Raw genomic sequence first — 18952 nt, 5'->3', positions numbered from 1 at the left:
AGTGGTTTCTTTGCAGCTATTCAACCATGAAGGCCTGATTCACGCAATCTCCTCTGAACAGCTGATGGTGAGATATGTCTGTTACTTGAACTCTGTGAAGCATTTATTTGGGCTGCAATCTGAGGTCCAATTAACTCTAATGAACTTATCCATGCAGTAGAGGCAACTCTGGGTCTTCCATTCCTGTGGCGGTCCTCGAGAGAGCCAGTTCCATCATAGCGCTTGGTGGTTTTGGCGACTGCACTTGAAGAAACTTTCAAAGTTCTTGAAATATTCTGTGTTGACGGATCTTCATGTCTTAAAGTAATGATAGACTATCGTTTCCCTTTGCTTATTTGAGCTGTTCTTGCCATAATATGCACTTGGTCTTTTACCAAATAGGCCTATCTTCTGAATACCACCGTTACCTTGTCACAACACAACTGATTGGCTCAAATGCATTAAAAAGGAAAGACATTCCACAAATGAACTTTTAAGGCACACCTGTTAATTGAAATGGATTCCAAGCTTTTTGAGAGAATGCCAAGAGTGTGCAAAGCTGTCATCAAGGCAAAGGGTGGCTAGAATCGCAAATATAAAATATATTTTGATTTGTTTAACACTTTTTTGCTTATGACATGATTCCATATGTGTTGTTTCATGATGTTGATATCTTCACGATTATTCTATAATGTAAATATTTGTCAAAATAAAGAAAAACCCTGGAATGGGTAGGTACAGTATGTCTAAACGTTTGAGTAGTACCATGATCCGGGAGACCCATGAGGCAGTACACAATTGGCCCAGCATTGTCCGGGTTAGGGGAGGGTTTGGCTGGCCGTAATTTCCTTTTCCCATCACGCTCTAGCAACTCCTTATGGTGGACCGTGCGCCTGCAAGCTGACTACTTTCGCCAGCTGGACGGTGATTCCTCCGACACATTGTTGTGGCTTATTTAAGGGTCAAGCGACCTTTGCCTCTCCCGAGTCCGTATGGAAGTTGCAGTGATGGGTCACACCTGTTACTGCCAATTGGATATCATGAAATTGGGGATAAAAAAGGGGTAACTTAAAAAAAAAAAATAACAATGTGATATTTCTGTTATTTATTTACTTATTTAAAAAAAAAAATTTTTTAGAATAAGGCTGTAACATAACAAAATGTGAAAAAAGTCAAGGGACCGCATACTTTCCGAATGCACTGTATACAGTTGAAGTCAGAAGTTTACATACATACCTATTTCCTCCAGCATCTTCACAAGGTCATTTGCTGTTGTTCTGGGATTGATTTGCACTTTTCGCACCAAAGTACGTTCATCTCTAAGAGACAGAACGCGTCTCCTTCCTGAGCGGTATGACGGCTGCGTGGTCCCATGGTGTTGATACTTGTGTACTATTGTTTATACAGATGAATGTGGTACCTTCAGGCGTTTGGAAATTGCTCCCAATGATGAACCAGATTTCTTTTCTGAGGTCTTGGCTGATTTCTTTTGATTTTCCCATCATGTCAAGCAAAGACGCACTGAGTTTGAAGGTAGGCCTTGAAATACACCTCCAATTGACTCAAATGATGTCAATTAGCCTATCAGAAGCTTCTAAAACCATGACATCATTTTATGGAATTTTCCAAGCTGTTTAAAGGCACAGTCAACTTAGTGTATGTAGACTTCTGACCCACTGGAATTGTGATACAGTGAATTGTAAGTGAAATAATCTGTCTGTAAACAATTGTTGGAAAACATACTTGTGTTATGCACAAAGTAGTTGTCCTAACTGACATGCCAAAATTGTTTGAAAAATGGGTTTTAATGACTCCAACCTAAGTGTATGTAAACTTCCAACTTCAACTGTATGAACATTTTATAAATTATATAATTGCGTGATATGATAGCATTTTGCCAACCCGGTCCTCTTGTTGCCCCAAGATGAGTGGTTTTGACCTCTAAAGTTTTGCTTCACACTATTGGTCTAAAGTTAACTAGAAATCACAAGTGTCTATCAAGATAATGAAAAGAAAATTCAAAGAACATATAGTTTCAAGTCATTTGCAGTGTGCATGATTATGAGCAAAGTCATTGTGACCTATCATTGTACTTCCCCTGTAAGAATCATGAACACGGGCTGACACGGCTTTTCTGTATCGCAGCCGAAGCTTGCCAGCAGCCTACCAAAGGTTGCACTGTGTCCATTCCAATGTAGAAAAACATATTAGCTGTCTTTCAATAGTTATCCATAGCTTAATCTAACATTTCAAACTATTTCTATGGCAGATTCACGGCCGCAATTTATGGAAGATGACAAAACTTTGGAGACAACAATAGATGGCAAAGCCAAAGATAGGCTATTGGTTTTCATCTGTGGCGAAGTTTTCACTTGATCTATGCTTATGACAAATCCAGCTCCAGAACCAGCCATAGAGCCAGCTGGCTAATCTTTTGAATCTGGTGTAGTAAAAAAACAAACAGCAATAACATTAGATAAGGTTAGCAAGATAGCTAGATAAGGTTAGCATGCAAGCTAGCTACACCGACAGCTATCAGTGTCCTATTTGTTGATCTTTATCAGCTCCATGTGGAAATTCCCACACCCAATTTGTGAATATGTACAGTATACGTAACCTTAGTCATTCTTCAGATGTGGAACCTAAACGTGCATTTCATCTCTAGGACATGAAATGATGTCTAAATAGTAGCGGCAACGTACTCTGGGGGGTCCTTTAACTCTCATTGTGTTTCTTTATAAAGAAAATAGAGGTTACTGAACTCTCACTGGGTAATTTTACCCCATTCTCCCGCCAGAAGTCAATAACTTTTCCTTTTACGCTGTCTTTTCCCTTTTAGTTACAGCATGTCACCGAATGCCTCTTGCATATTTTTTGTCAATAAAGAAACCTCTGATTATGAACTGGGCTTAGTTTGTCACTTGAGCACTTCAAGACATTGCTGTGACATAGGAAATATGTCACTTCTCATTGTTATGGGAAAGGGATATAATGGTATAACTGAAGAGAAACATGCACTGTTGCATTTTCCAACCCTGATTCCATGTTATTACATAGAAACTACTATCTCAGTTTCCAGGTAACAAACCATGGCTAGTTAGGAAAGGATTGGGAGGAAACGTCATTGAGAACTACCACTGGTAACGAATGGTAATTACTAGCTAATTACTTAGTAAATACGTTGTTATTACCCGAGCTGGACTATAAAACGCTCCCAGTATTTCTTACATTTTTTTTCTCTTGCGTTGAAATGAAAAATGTAAACAGAAAATGTAAAATGGTGACTCTGCTCAGTATTTCAAATTAAGCTCTGTTGGGATTGCACTGAGAGCTCCTTGATGAATAATGGAAAATGTATGATAGTTTAAAGCACTTCGATTGTACTGAGTACACTATATGAGTGCTACTATTGGGCTCCCAGCCATATCATTAAAGCAATTAAAATGAGGAAGAAAACAAAGACACATTCCTAACTGACTAACTCACTTCTGGGAATATGCGGTAATAATCCATACTGCTAAATTTATCGTCTTTAGTCCTAGCAGGTTACCTTGTGATGACATTCAAGCAAAAGTGTAAAATGTTGAGCCAGTGAAAGCTCCATGAGGGTATTACATGGAGTCACATTCAACATTCATAATTCCCTGTTTCTCCACCTGGGCTGTGACATTATTTTTTTAAATAAATATGTACCCATATTTTGCAGATGTTATAGTAGGTAATGCAAAAATCGTATGTTTTCTATGGTGCAGTAATACTGAACAATACAAAGCAAAACACACATTAAAAATATACAAATTAAGAAGTTAAGAAATATCAGAACGAGCAATGTCCGACTCCGGAATATAAATATATATGCATATGATGGTGTGTATGGACAGTATATGAATAAAAAAAGGTGTGTACAGCTGTAGTTATATTAGATGAGCATTGACTATAATACAGTGTGTACATATGAAGTAGGTAAAACAATAATGTAAACATTAAAGTGACCAGTGTCCAATGATTATGTACATAACATAGGGCAGCAGTCGCTAAGGAGCAAGTTAGAGTACCGGGTGGTAGCCCGGCAGCGTACTGGGCGGAGACTGGCTAGTGGTGACTATTTAACAATCTGATAGCCTGGAGATAGAAGCTTTTTCTCAGTCTCAGGTCCCAGCTTTGATTCACCTATACTGTCTCTGCATTCTAGATGGTAGCGGGGGGAATAGGCCATGGCACGGGTGGCTGAGGTCCTTGATCTTCTGTGACACTGGGTGCTGTAGATGTCCTGGAGGGCAGGCGGTGTGCCCCCAGTGATGCGTATGGCTGACCTCATCACCGTCTGGAGAGCCTTGCGGTTGCGGACAATGCAATTGCGTACCAGGCAGTAAGACAGCCCAACAGGATGCTCTTAATTTAGCATCTGTAGACATTCATGAGGGTCTTAGGGGCCAAGATGAATTTCTTCAGCCTCCTGAGGTGTTGCACCTTCTTCACCACACTGTCTGTGTGGATGGACCATTTCAGGTTGGCAGTGATGTGCACGCCCAGGAACTTGAAGCTTTTCACCTTCTCCACTGCGGCCTCATCGATGTGGATGGGAGTGTGCGCTCTCTGCTGTCTCATGAAGTCCACTATCAGCATATTTGTTTTATTGACGTTGAGGGAGAGGTTATCTTCCTGGCATCACTCTTCCAGGGCCCTCACCTCCTCCCTATAGGCTGTCCCATCCTTGTTGGTAATCAGGCCTACAACTGTTGTGCAGTCTGCAAACTTGATGATTGAGTTGGAAATGTGTGTGGCCACGCAGTCATAGGTGAACACGGAGTACAGGAAGGGGCTGAGCACAGACCCTTGTGGGGCCACCGTGTTGACGATCATTGTACGGAAGTCCAGGATCCAGTTGCATAGGGTAAGGTTCAGACCCAGGGCCCGAGCTTAGTGATGAGCTTGGAGGGCACTGTTGTGTGTCGATGAGCAATATTCTTACATAGGTATTCCTCTTGTCCAGATGTGATAGGGCAGTGTGCAGTGTGATAGTGATTGCATTATCCGTGGATCTGTTGGGGCATTATACAAATTGTAATGGGTCTAGGGTGTCGGATGATCCTTTGCTAGCCTCTCAAAGCACTTCATGATGACAGAAGTGAGTGCTACGGGACAATAGTCATTTAGTTACCTTCGCTTTCTTGGGTACAGGAACAATGGTGTACATCTTGAAGCAAGTAGGGACAACAGACTGGGATAGGGAGAGATTGAATATGTCTGTAAACACTCTAGCCAGATGGTCTGCATAAGCTCTGAGGACGTGGCTTGGAATGCAGTCTGGGTCGGCAGCCTTGTGAGGATTAAAACGCTTAAATATCTTACTCATGTCTGCCACAGACAACGAGAGCTCACAGTTCTTGTGAGCGGTGGTGGCCCGTGTCGGCGGTGGCACTGTGTATTCCTCAAAGCAGGAGAAGAATGTGTTTAGCTGGTCCAGGAGCAAGGCATCAGTGTCCGCGACGTGGCAGGCTTTCCCTTTGTAATCCGTGATTGTCTGGAGTCCCTGCCACATACGTCTCGTGTTTGAGCTGTTGAATTGCGACTCTACTTTGTCCCTGTACTGCTGTTTTGCCTGTTTGATTGCCTTACGGAGGGCATAGCTGGTCTGTTTGTACAAGTCCAGGTTCTCAGTCACCTTGCCGTGGTTTAAATGTGGTGGTTTGTGCTTTCAGTTTTGTGTGAATGCTGCCATATATCCACGGTTTCCATTTGGATAAGTTCTAATCACCACAGTGAGAACCAATATCCCCTATAGACTCGATTATGTTGTCCATTGGATAACCTTGATTTTTTCCTACACCTCGCTTGAGCAAGTACATATAATACAGAATTCTGACACAATAGGCCTCTGCCTATAGGCTGCGGTCTTATCAGTGGCAGCCTGGCTGGGTTGTCCAAACAGCAGCCTCTGGGTGTCTTCTCTGCCCATGGCATCAGGCCTGCCATTCTGTACCTTACGGACTCTGCCCTGGATTACTGACCTCTGTCTGCCCTTGACCTGTCGTTTGCATGCCCCGTTTTGTAAATACACTTCTGTGATTCGAACTGTCTGCATCTGGGTCTTATCCTGAGTTCTGATAGTACGAACTGGCCATGACTGACACAGCAGACATGGACCAGCTCCGCAACACCGTCTCCTCCCACGGAGCCACCATTGGGAGACACGAGGAGGAGGAGGAGTTACTTCAAGGTCTTTTGGAACCATTCTAGACCTTGGCAGAATGCCATGAATGTTCCTTGAATACATTGCTGGAGCAATTCCGCGGATTGTCTGTTAGGCATCCAGCCACAACGGTAACCTCTCAGCCCCTTAGTAACCCCGCAGTCAGCAGCACGTATCTCCAGGTCACCCTAGCGTCTCCAGAACTCCACTTACCTCCCCCAGAACGCTTCACTGTAGAGTCAGGAACTTGTCGGGTGTTTTTCTCCCAGTTTTCCCTCATCTTCGAGCTGCAGCTCTCTTGTTGTTTCCCTCTGACCGCTCGAAGATAGCATACCTCATAATGCTGATGTCCGGGAGGGCCCTCGCCTGGCTATGACTGTGTGGGAACAACAATCTGCCGTGTGCTTCAGTCTGGAGGAGTTCGTGGCTGAGGTGAAAAAGGTTTTTGATTCTCCATTGTCTGGGAGAGTGGCTGCCCGGAAGTTACTCCAGCTTTGTCAAGACTCCCGCGGTGTGATTTCCGCACATTGGCTGCCAAGAGTGCCTGGAACCGGAATCCCTGTTTGACACATTCCTCCACGGATTATCGGAGGAGGTGAAAGATGGGCTCACAGTCCGGGAACTGCCTATGGATCTCAACTCGCTCATCACGTTGACCACAGGAACGTAGGATGGAGAGGTGGTCTGATTCCGGTCCCACTCGATCGCCCAAGGATCCCACCTCACCTCCGAGGAATCCCGGAAGTCCACGGAGTCTACGTTTCCGAGTGAATTCGTGGTTACCCGAGTTCCCCTAAGAGTCTCCGAGGTTTGCCGATACAACTCGGCAGAGCTAGGTTGTCTCCAGCCGAATGTTTACGCAGACGTAACACCAAAAGTTGTCTGTATTGCGGGACTACTGGTCATTATGTATCTACCTGTCCATTAAAAGACCAGGCTCATCAGTAGGTACGAGTACTCTGGTGGGCCATACAGATTATTGTCCTTCTCCCCTTACTCGTAACCCTCTCCTTGCCATCCTGCGGTGGGGCCATCAGTCGAAATCTCTCCGTGTACTCATTGACTCTGGGGCAGATGAGAGTTTCATGGACACTACCCTGGTGTCAGAGCTGGGCATCCCCACTCAGCCCCTCTCCAATCACATGGACGTTAGAGCGCTGGATGGGCGCTCTATAGGCAGAGCTATCAACCTGCGAGTGTCAGGGAACAACAATGAGACTATGTAGTTCATGCTCATCAAGTCTCCTCAGGTACCCGTGGTATTAGGGTTTTCGTGGCTCCAGCGTCACAATCCCCTCATCGACTGGACTGCTGGTGTTATTATGGGCTGGAGCCCGTTCTGCCATGCTCATTGCCTGAAGTCGGCATAGCCTGCCCTGGGACATCTTCCTGTGGGCTCGGAAGAAGCCTCAGACTTCTCCACCGTTCTTGCGGAGTACCAGGACCTCCGGGAGGTTTTCAGCAAAGCCTCGGCCACTTCGCTTCATCCGCATCAACCCTATGACTGGGTGATTGACGTTCTCCCGGGCACTACTCCCCCATGGGGATGGCTGTATTCACTGTCAGGTCCGGAGAACAAGTCTATGGAAATGTACATCAAGGAGAAGGCCCAGCTCATGGTGCTGCACAACTTCTGGATCCTTTGACTTCCGGTTAACATGGTCTCCAATCGTGGTGCTCAGATCTCGTCCCGGTTCTGGAAGAAGTTCTGCACCCGAATTGGGTCGTCGGACAGCCAGTCTTCTGGTTTTCACCCCTAATCTAATGGGCAGTCACAGAGAGCCAATCGGGACCTGGAGACGGAACTTCGTTGCCTCGTCCCCGCCAACCCCACCATCTGGAGCCAGCAACTCGTGTGGGTGAAATATGCCCGTAACACCCTTCCCTGCTCGGCCACTGGTCTCTCACCCTTTGAGTGTTCCTTGGGATATCAGCCCAAGGAACACTATGTTTTGTACCTTTTGATACTGCCCTGGATTACTGACATCTGCCTGCCCTTACCCTGAGTCTGCCTGCCCCACTGTTTTGTAATCACTTCTGTGATTCGAACTGTCTTTATCTGGGTCTTATCCTGAGTTCTAATTGCATACACATGACCATAGACGACCATAGCGAATTAATAGCTAAACTTTGTGTGAAGATTAAATATTAATATGAGAAGGACTAACCACATTTTGTAATTTGATAGATACTGTAATTAATATAACGTTTACTACATTTTTTTTTAAAACATTTTTTAATAAAAGCCTAATAGATCACCTACTCTGTAAAAATCTAATATTTGTGATTTTTTTCCCCCTGCTCAACAAACTCCTTCAACACATTGGAAACTCCTGAATCCTCTCTTTGTCTACTTGCAAAATAAACTTGTTCCATTGTGCTGAAATAAACCGGGTGTCAATCTCAGTCCAAAATAATTATGTATTGAATCAGTTCAGCAATAATTTAAGACGGACATGAATATTTCATGCTCATCTGTAGCTTCCCATCTTGTCAGAGGATGGAGTGTGATGACAAAGTCAAAGTACAACTTCAATTCCATGTGCAAGACAGTAATAGACCCGTAATGTCTGCCTAGAACAAATCACTTGCAATGCATTATGGATGAGATTCTGAAAGGGAACAGAGACTATATTGGCTGCTATATTGTCTTTTCTGGGACTAGACCCACATAAGCCAACGAAGTCAGTTTTACAAAGAGGAGTTATTCATCAGTAACTCTGCTAGGGATCTCTCAGTAACTTTGCCACTGTCAGTGAATTCATATTTACAGATATTTTCAGAGACATGTTCTATTAGGATTTTATGACTTGACACATGGGTGTACTTGAAATTGTGTTCCATCCTATTTCCAAATTATGTGCAATTCATGTATTCAGTGTAAAACCTTGTAGCTGTCTTCAAAACTGTTTTGAATTACTTTTTAGATAGTCATGACAAAACAAAAAAAACAGTGTTTGTGTTTTAAGACATATACTAATTATTATTTAGCCCAGACATAGCATGTGTTTGTTGTATCTGCAAACGCATGCTGAGGCCAGGCAGAGTGATGCCTTGCGGAAGGTCACTGAAAGCGATGATTTATTATGACTATTGAACACATTTGAAATGCATCAGTGCAGTGTTAAAAAGAAATCATAAAACACATCAGAGCTACATTGAGATCACAGTGGCAATAATTTCAACCAAACCAGCAGGATTCCTTGGACATTAAATGATTCCTTTACTGAGATGCAACCGAAACGATTTATCTCATGAACGAGCCCATGGTTCTAGTGCAACCAGATTACACAGACTTGGACTGGGTAAAAGGAAACAAAAGGGGGATCCATCTAAGCCTTGCATTGACTTACAATATAACAACAGTTATCTGTGGAGATAATTGCCAGATTGATTTAAACATGCATGGGGGTTAATGGCAGGAATTTGTTAGATTAGTCGGCCTATCTAACATGGCTGCTCACAGACATATGCCCCAACCCTAAAAGCTAATACTGATATTTGTGATTTCTAAACAGAGATACAGTTGAAGTCGGAAGTTTACATACACTTAGGTTGGAGTCATTGAAACTCGTTTTTCAACCACTCCACAAATTTCTTGTTAACAAACTATAGTTTTGGCAAGTCGGTTAGGACATCTACTTTGTGCATGACAACAATTATTTACAGACAGATTATTTCACTTATAATTCACTGTATCACAATTCTAGTGGGTCAGAAGTTTACATACACTAAGTTGACTGTGACTTTAAACAGCGTGGAAAATTCCAGAAAATTATGTCATGGCTTTAGAAGCTTCTGATAGGCTAATTGACATAATTTGAGTCAATTGGAGGTGTACCTGTGGATGTATTTCAGGGCCAACCTTCAAACTCAGTGACTCTTTGCTTGACATGATAGGAAAATCAAAATAAATCAGCCAAGACCTCAGAAAAAAAATTGTAGACCTCCACAAGTCTGGTTCATCCTTGGGAGCAATTTCCAAATGCCTGAAGGTACCACTTTCATCTGTACAAACAATAGTATGCAAGTATAAACACTATGGGACCAAGCAGCAGTCATACCACTCAGGAAGGAGACACGTTCAGTCTCCTAGAGATGAACGTACTATGGTGCGAAAAGTGCAAATCAATCCCAGAACAACAGCAAAGGACCTTAAGAAGATGCTGGAGGAAATAGGTACAGAAGTATCTTTATCCACAGTAAAATGAGTCCTATATCGACCTAACCTGAAAGGCCGCTGAGCAAGGAAGAAGCCACTGTCCAATACCGCCATACAAAAGACTATGGTTTGCAACTGCACATGGGGACACTTTTTGGAGAAATGTCCTCTGGTCTGATGAAACAAAAATAGAACTGTTTGGCCATAATGACCATCGTTATGTTTGGAGGAAAAAGGGGGAGGCTTGCAAGCCGAAGAACCCCATCCCTACTGTGAAGCACAGGGGTGGCAGCATCATGTTGTGGGGGTGCTTTGCTGCAGGAGGGACTGGTGCACTTCACAAAATAGATGGCATCATGAGGATGGAAAATTATGTGGATATATTGAAGAAACATCTCAAGATATCAGTCAGGAAGTTAAAGCTTGGTCGCAAATGGGTCTTCAAATGGACATAGACCCCAAGCATACTTCCAAAGTTGTGACAAAATGGCTTAAGGACAACAAAGTTAAGGTATTCGAGTGGCCATCACAAAGCCCTGACCTCAATCCTATAGAAAATGTGTGGGCAGAACTGAAAAAGCGTACAAACCTGACTCAGTCACAACATCTCTGTCAGGAGGAATGGGCCAAAATTCACCCAACTTATTGTGGGAAACTTGTGGAAGGCTACCCAAAACGTTTGACCCAAGTTAAACAATTTAAAGGCAATATACCAAATACTAATTGAGTGTATGTAAACTTCTTACCCACTGGGAATGTGATGAAAGAAATAAAAGATTAAATACATAATTCTCTCTACTATTATTCTGACATTTCACATTCTTAAAATAAAGTAGTGGTCCTAACTGACCTAAGACAGTGGATTTTTATGAGGATTAAATGTCAGGAATTGTTAAAAACGGAGATTAAATGTATTTGGCTAAGGTGTATGTAAACTTTCGACTTCAACTGTACCTACACACTACATGGGAGCATGATAGTATATTATATAGTCTGAACATGTATGTGCCATGGGATGAAACACATGTTGTCAGAGCTAAATGGCTGCTGATTGCATAGTACTGGACTGGAGTGCAACATCAGTACACCTACATTTTCATGTGTCCTTTCCAAGCCTTCATGCCAATGGTAAAACATCACGCCCACAAATCTTCTTTTGACCAACACGCCACTACTCCCACAAACATTGTTATTTGATGATATGGTCTCAGTGTCCCCAGTGAATAATTTATTGAATAATTCAGCTGTGGTAGATAGAGACAGACAGCAGGTAGAGGTAGGCAGATCTCAAGCAGTCCGTGGACTCCATATCTTCCAAGCTCATTGTTCAGGTAGGGTCTCAGACAGATTGTCACAGTCACATTTCCCACCAGCAGAACAATTGAGGAGCTCCAGAGGAACCTGGACAAGAAGTATGACAGCAACCACAGGCACCACAGCAAGTCCTGGAAGGTGAGGTTCAAACTGGCCTCGTCGGTCAGTGGCAGGATGCTGAAGCATGTGTACGAGGATGGCCAGGAACTTGACAGCCCAGAGGAGAAGTACCCCCACAGCTTCCACAACCACAACATGCCCCGACACCTGGAGATGGTGCAGCTTTGTAGCTTCCAGGACATGCAGGACCAGGGCCCACCTACCGGACTGATGACCCAGAGGATCAACATCTACAGAGAAGGGCTAACGATAGACCCCCTGACCGCAGCGATGCGCCAAGGAGAGACTCCAAAGTAAGTAGTAGTGGTGTTGTTGAAAAACTATGCTATGAAAACTGTTGATTTGTAGCTTAATGCACAACCTCAAGATTCCCCTTCACCCCACTCCTATTTAGTTTCTTTACCTTTTGTAGTGCATGCTTCATGGTTTTCGATTAGTAATTCATTCTCTTCTGACGGATGGATGCTTGTCTATGAGATTCTCTAAATGCCTCAGAGGTGAATGAACCAAGTGAGTTACACTCATTCAGCTTTAAACAAAGTGAAGAACTTTAACAGAGGAAAACAGGGCCAGCGTTATGAGCGGGCCTTAGGCGGCCTGGCCAGACCTACCGTACGTTCTTGCCCATCCAAATAAAATGTTGATAATTTATTTGACCGAGACGCACACCGACAGAAAGACACATCAATCTCAGATAAAGCATCCAAGCAAGTGAAGCAGCGCCCCTCTGTCTCAGTATGTGTAAAGCATGTATCTGATGCTGTCTGGACCAAAAGAGTATGGCATATCATACTGTTTCTGGTTAGACAGCATCAGATACATGGGCTACATATATTGAGACAGAGGGGTGCTGTTTCACTCATTTGGAGCATCCGGTGAGAGAGTATCAGCAGAGAGGAAGAGGCAAAGCAAGAGAGAATCAGCCCACAGCATTTCTATGGGCATAATATGCAGACCTACTGTAAGCTTGTCGACTGCCTTCCTGCCTTTGAGACAACCACTCCCATTGTTAGGGCGAAGACATGAGCATCTAGACATTATACACAGAACTCTGGTTTCAGCATGCGAATTGGAAAGGAGAGTTGGCAGGTGCACAGTGCACTATCATGATGCTGGCTTCCCCTGAAGTAAATTGATGTTTTGCCTAAATTATCTAATTACTCCTCTCAAAATAAAAACATTCAAAATACTTCACCAGAGAGCATGACTTAGCCACAGAGAATCATTAGCTTCTTTAAAAAATAAATTGCTGTGGTTAGGCCTATGCCCTTCTGGGCAGCAGGTGTTGCAAAATTTCTAGCTGACTCAGTTGTGGCTGTCAGTGAAAAGCATCTAAAATATGTGAGAAGATAATGTGTCTTGAATACAACTTAAAATGTTGCAACAAGAAGAAGGGGAGGGGTGTGTGGTGAAGATATGGCACATCTCTCTCCATAATGCATGCACTCAGCTCTCCAGAATGCGCTCAGCTGTCTCCCACCAATTCTGGCCCATTCATTGTTTCATTTCCCAGGTGGGGGTACCTCCTGTTTCAGGAAGTAATGTCACTGAGTACTGCCCCTATATATAGGACCTGGGATATGGATGCCTGATGAAGACCTAAGGGTTGAAAAGTTGCTAATAAATATCACATGGTAGCATGAGCGGCAGTGTGCTGCATTTTCCTTTCTGTTTTCCATATGTAACCAATAGACCTAATACATGTACCGTTAATCCCTGTAATTTGGTTACATACATTTCTGTTACTGCATGTATTAAGTACATTCATTTACCATTCTCATTCTCAGAGTGGAAACATTGTTTCAACCTGCTACACTTGTGAGAAACGAGTTTTGGTTTATTTTATAACCATTACGAGTTTTGTCAATCTTTTCATTTAGCTGTGTTCGAATACTCATACTAACTGCACCAACAGTACTATTTGTGGCATACATTGAGTATGTAGTGTGCTTATTGGTCATAGTATGGACATAGTTAGTATGCCAAAAGTTCCCGGATGTCATACTACATTAGCCAAAATATGAAGTATACAAGCAGTGGACACTATTTCCGTGCTTTAAGGGCCCATAATCCAATTCTTCAGGAAACGGGCGTGGCTTTACAACGTTTTCAGATTTGAAGAAAATGTCGGGAAATATGCAGCCGAAATCCGAGGAGAGCAGATACAAACGAATTGCAAGTTTTTGTTTTATGCTGTCATTTGCCAACCTCAATGTGTTTGCAATATTTTATCAATACAGCAATTAAGAGTCAGCTGATCAGATTAGAGTCACATCTTCAGTATTTTATTTACTGGAGCGAGTCAGGAGACATGTCTCTACTGTAGTCTATCCTCTGGTGTTCAGACTAGACAATATACGAAAGGAAAAAGATGTTTACTTTCATCACTCTCTCAAATTTCTCCAAATGACTTAATAAAAATGCCTTTGAAGAAATCACAAGGCATGTATCACACAGTCCCATAAACAATTTATGATAGTACACTTACAAAGCCCCTCAGAAAGTTGTGTCTGCTGAAGCAAATAAAGACACAGGCCATAACCACTAAAACATCAATTCATATTCGAGTCTGTCTTTATCAATATCTTTATACTGAGTAATGCACATCATTGACCAGGCTTTTTGTTTTGTGTCCTCCAGTCTTCAGTATTGGACTTTGGAAAGATAATAATCTACGCCAGCAATCTGCGGATCATCCGGGCCTATCAGAGAGAAGGAAGGACATGGAGACATCCTCAGCTCCCTGGGGGAATGGGCGAGTACTCACAGGGAGGCCCAAAGCCCTCTGTGCTCACAGGGAGGGGCAGAGCACCGATCGACCGGACAAGGTAATGGTGCCTGACCAGACCATCTTGTGCCTCTCTCTAACCACATTGTCTCATCTCTCTGCCTGCTGACTGTGCACAGATAGTGATGACTACTCAGGTTCTCAGATCCTTATGAGCTGGGATACTCTCAGTAATTCCCCATGGTCACTTTTACTGATTGCAGGTTTCTTTCTCTCTCGCTCTCTCCTCTCTCTTTCTCCCTCTCTGTCTCCTGCTTTCCATTCCTAACTCAATTCTCTTTCTCTCACTGGTTTTTCTCTAATTTGTCTCTTTTTCTCTTGTTTTTTTGTTGCCTTTTTCGTATTCTCTGTTTGGACCCAGGTCATGTTTATTTTACTTGTAATATTGCGGCTAGGGTTACAAAACTACCGGTAATTTACCAAAGTTACCGTAATCTTCAGTAATTTTGTTAATCAACAGAAAATCTCTGGTAATCTATCGTAGCTTTGGTAATTTGCACTTGAATATCTTTTAGAAAATGTATTAATTTAAAGTTTTAATTAGTTATGTCTGTGTCCATATTGTCCATGAGTTTCAAATAGATAGACTGTATGGTTCACAAGAAAATAGCCTATACAGTGCATTTGGAAACTATTCAGACCTCTTGACTTTTTCCACATTTTGTTACGTTACAGCCTTATTCTAAAATGAATTAAATAGAGCTCAGAGACAGGATTGTGTCGAGGCACAGATCTGGGGAAGGGTACCAAACAACTGTCTGCAGCATTGAAGGTCCCCAAGAACACAGTGACCTCCATCATTCATAAATGGAAGACATTTGGGACCACCAAGGCCCTTCCTACAGCTGGCCGCCCAGCCAAACTGAGCAATCGGGGGGAGAAGGGCCTTGGTCAGGGAGGTGACCAAGAACCCAATGCTCACTCTGATCGAGCTCCAGAGCTCCACTGTGGAGATGGGAGAACCTTCCAGAAGGACAACAATCTCTGCAGCACTCCACCAACCAGGCCTTTATGGTAGAGTGGCCAGACTAAAGCCACTCGTCAGTAAAAGGCACATGACAGCACTTGAAGTTTGCCAAAAGGCACCTAAAGACTCTCAGACTATGAGACACAAGATTCTCTGGTCTGATGAAACCAAGATTGAACTCTTTGGCCTGAATGCCAAGCGTCATGTCTGGAGGTAACCTGGCACCATCCTGAAGCATGGTAGTGGCAGCATCATGTTGTTGGAATGTTTTTCAGCGGCAGGCACTGGGAGTCTAGTCAGAATCAAGGGAAAGGTGAACGGAGCAAAATACAAAGAGATGAAAACCTGCTCCAGGGCACCCAGGACCTCAGACTGAGGTGAAGGTTCACCTTCCAACAGGACAACGACCCTAAGCACACAGCCAAGACAAGGCAGGAGTGGCTTCGGGACAAGTCTCTGAATGTCCTTGAGTGGCCAGCCAGAGCCCAGACTTGAACCCGATCGAACATCTCTGGAGAGCCCTGAAAATAGCTGTGCAGTGACACTCCCCATCCAACCTGACAGAGCTTGAGAGGATCTGCAGAGAAGAAAGTGAGAAACTCCCCAAATACAGGTGTGCCAAGCTTGTTGCGTCATACCCAAGAAGACTTGAGGCTGTAATTGCTGCAAAAGGTGCTTCAACGTAGTACTGAGTAAAGGGTCTGAATACTTATGTAAATGTGATATTTCATTTTTTTTTTTTTTTTTTTACATTTTCACACAAAAAAACAGTTTGCTTTGTCATTATTGGTTATTGTGTTTAGATTTATTAGAGAACATTTTTATTTAATCAATTGTAGAATAAGGCTGTAACGTAACAGAATGTGGAAAATGTCAAGGGGTCTCCCCTAGAGCGACTTAGGGGAGAAATTAGGATTAAGTGCCTAGCTCAAGGGCACATCGACAGATTTTTCACCGAGTTGGCTCAGATATTTGAACTAGCAACCTATAGGTTACTGGCCCAACACTCTTAACTGCTAGACTACCTGCTGACCATTTTTGACCTCTGAAACCCGTCCAACAATCAACTTTCTTCACAACTTCCACCCGTTTGACCCCAAAACATTAACAAATACATATTTACATTATAAAATAAATGAGTGTGTAAAAATAAAATATTTCTTGCTGAAACCCTCAAATTAAACGTGAATGGTATTGACTAAGTTGGTGGTTTATATTTAGGATAATGTTTTACAGCTTGGTCATTCTATTTTTCTTTTTTTAAATCATCTTATTTAATTATTTCATATATTTGAGATAGAATAAGGCCACACAGAGGGCTAGAGATAATTACAGACGCCTGTGATAATCTGAAGTACCCAAAGGGTACAAGACTAGATGTCTTGTGATATATTTAATCAAATCCTTGAAAGATGCCAACATTCTGGTAGTTTACTGGTAAACTTAGAAAGTTTTCAGTAATATACCTTCCCTTTGCAACCCCAATTTTGCCACACCATTTGTTCAGTACATTAGTTATGATACAGTATCTTATATGAGTTTACATAGGTGGCAGTGTCCCTCTGTGTTGTTTGTGACACTGTGTGTTTATTTGTGTGCCTCCACCAAGATGCTGCATCCAGCTGCCAGCATTGTGGAGGTTCGGGCTGTCCCCTGCTCTTTGTGCCATGGCAGCTGTCCATACTGGCCAACCGCTTCAACGAGTCTATCAGTGTGCTGTGATGCCAGTCCTGCTACTCTGATGGACTGGAGAGGTGCCAGTCCTGTACCAAATGACACCAACCACTGGCTGTGTGTGCCAATGGTACTGCTGCCTGAGGTAATATCACTGTAATACAAAATGCTTATAATGGGTATGGGAGCACTGTGTATGTTTTTGTAAGGAATCAGAATTCAATTTTTGGAAAGGAAGGATCCTACCATACATGCAGCCGGCTGAATTATAGAGAACAATTAGTGTGTGCAGTGAATATTGCATATGATAAGACAACATATTCACTCTTTTGGTGGTAGCTGGTGCATCTGAGTCCCTACAAAAATAACATGTACCTCCAACTGGTTTCTTCATGACAATATGTCATTTTAAGAAAAATATTGTAAAACCATTGCATTTTATTTTATCCACAAGGCAAGCTGTCCTATCGTCCCCACATTGAGAGAAAACTGCTTTTATCTCCCATGTTATATACTGTACAAAGGTAATTGATGCTTTCATTTTCACTAAGCTTAATAATGAGAGAGAGCTGGAGAAACTGAAGGTAATAAATGGTGATGGAGAGGCTTTTGGTCAGCTCTGGAGGTAGAAAGAAATGAATTTGTTTATTGTCGTCCTAATTCTGAGGTAATTGCTTCCAGAGTTGTCTTGGGTGAAAATGTATAGAATGGACTCGTGCCTTATTTTAATTGGCTCATATTAGTCAATTAAATAATCAATTTAAGTTTATAGGCTCCTGTCTTTACTAGTAGAAATGGAGATACACGGGTTGTACAGCAAATATCCATGAAAGAAGTTTGTTGATATTACAGTTGTTGCTGGAGGTTTCTTAATGGCTTTATCTCAGCTGAACACACACATAACTGTAGTGCCAAAAAGTCAAAGAGCTGGTCTTATTCGTTGCCTCTCCTCTGTGTGGGGAAATTGCTGCATCAGAGCATTGAGCTGCTGCTCTTACAGGGAATCCTGCAGCATGAAGAGCTACTGTAGCTGCAATAATTATGTGAGGTTCTGTCAAAGCCTCAGAGGTGTGACTAATTACCTCGTTAGCTCCCCAAGAAATTGTATTGATCAATTGTGTTCACCTGTATTGTATTTAAGCCTTGTTTCTTTTTGTTTGAGGGACGGCTGCCCACAGGAGGGAATACAGGCCAGAGGTATGGTTGTTTCAAGGAGCATGGGGGTAATGGAGTCTGAAACGTTGGAAGTTATGGGAAAGAAGATGGACTCCTACCCCCTTTTGTTTCTGTTCAAATCAAATCAAATTTTATTTGTCACATACACATGGTTAGCAGATGTTAATGCGAGTGTAGCGAAATGCTTATGCCTCTAGTTCCGACAATGCAGTAATAACCAACGAGTAATCTAACCTAACAATTTCACAACAACTAACTTATATACATACACAAGTGTAAAGGGATGAAGAATATGTACATAAAGATATCTGAATGAGTAATGGTACAGAACAGCATAGGCAAGATGCAGAAGATGGTATCGAGTACAGTATATACATATGAGATGAGTAATGTAGGGTATGTAAACATATAAAAGTGGCATTGTTTAAAGTGGCTAGTGAAACATGTATTACAAAAAGATGGCAAGATGCAGTAGATGGTATAGAGTACAGTATATACATATTAGATGAGTAATGTAGGTTTATGTAAACACTATATTACGTGGCATTGTTTAAAGTGGCTAGTGATACATTTTTTACA

The 18952-nt window shown here is 42.5% G+C and overlaps 1 pseudogene; it reads left to right on the top strand.

The window, feature by feature from the left end:
• Positions 1-6102: 6102 nt before the first annotated feature.
• Positions 6103-17299, top strand: LOC149979211 (glutaredoxin domain-containing cysteine-rich protein 2-like; annotated as a pseudogene).
• The last annotated feature ends 1653 nt before the right edge of the window (positions 17300-18952 follow it).

The sequence above is a fragment of the Oncorhynchus mykiss genome, chromosome 12, assembly GCF_057628025.1.
Source record: "Oncorhynchus mykiss isolate SJ-2025 chromosome 12, ASM5762802v1, whole genome shotgun sequence".
Classification (NCBI taxonomy): Eukaryota; Metazoa; Chordata; class Actinopteri; order Salmoniformes; family Salmonidae; genus Oncorhynchus; species Oncorhynchus mykiss.
This window is presented reverse-complemented; position numbering and strand designations above follow the sequence as displayed.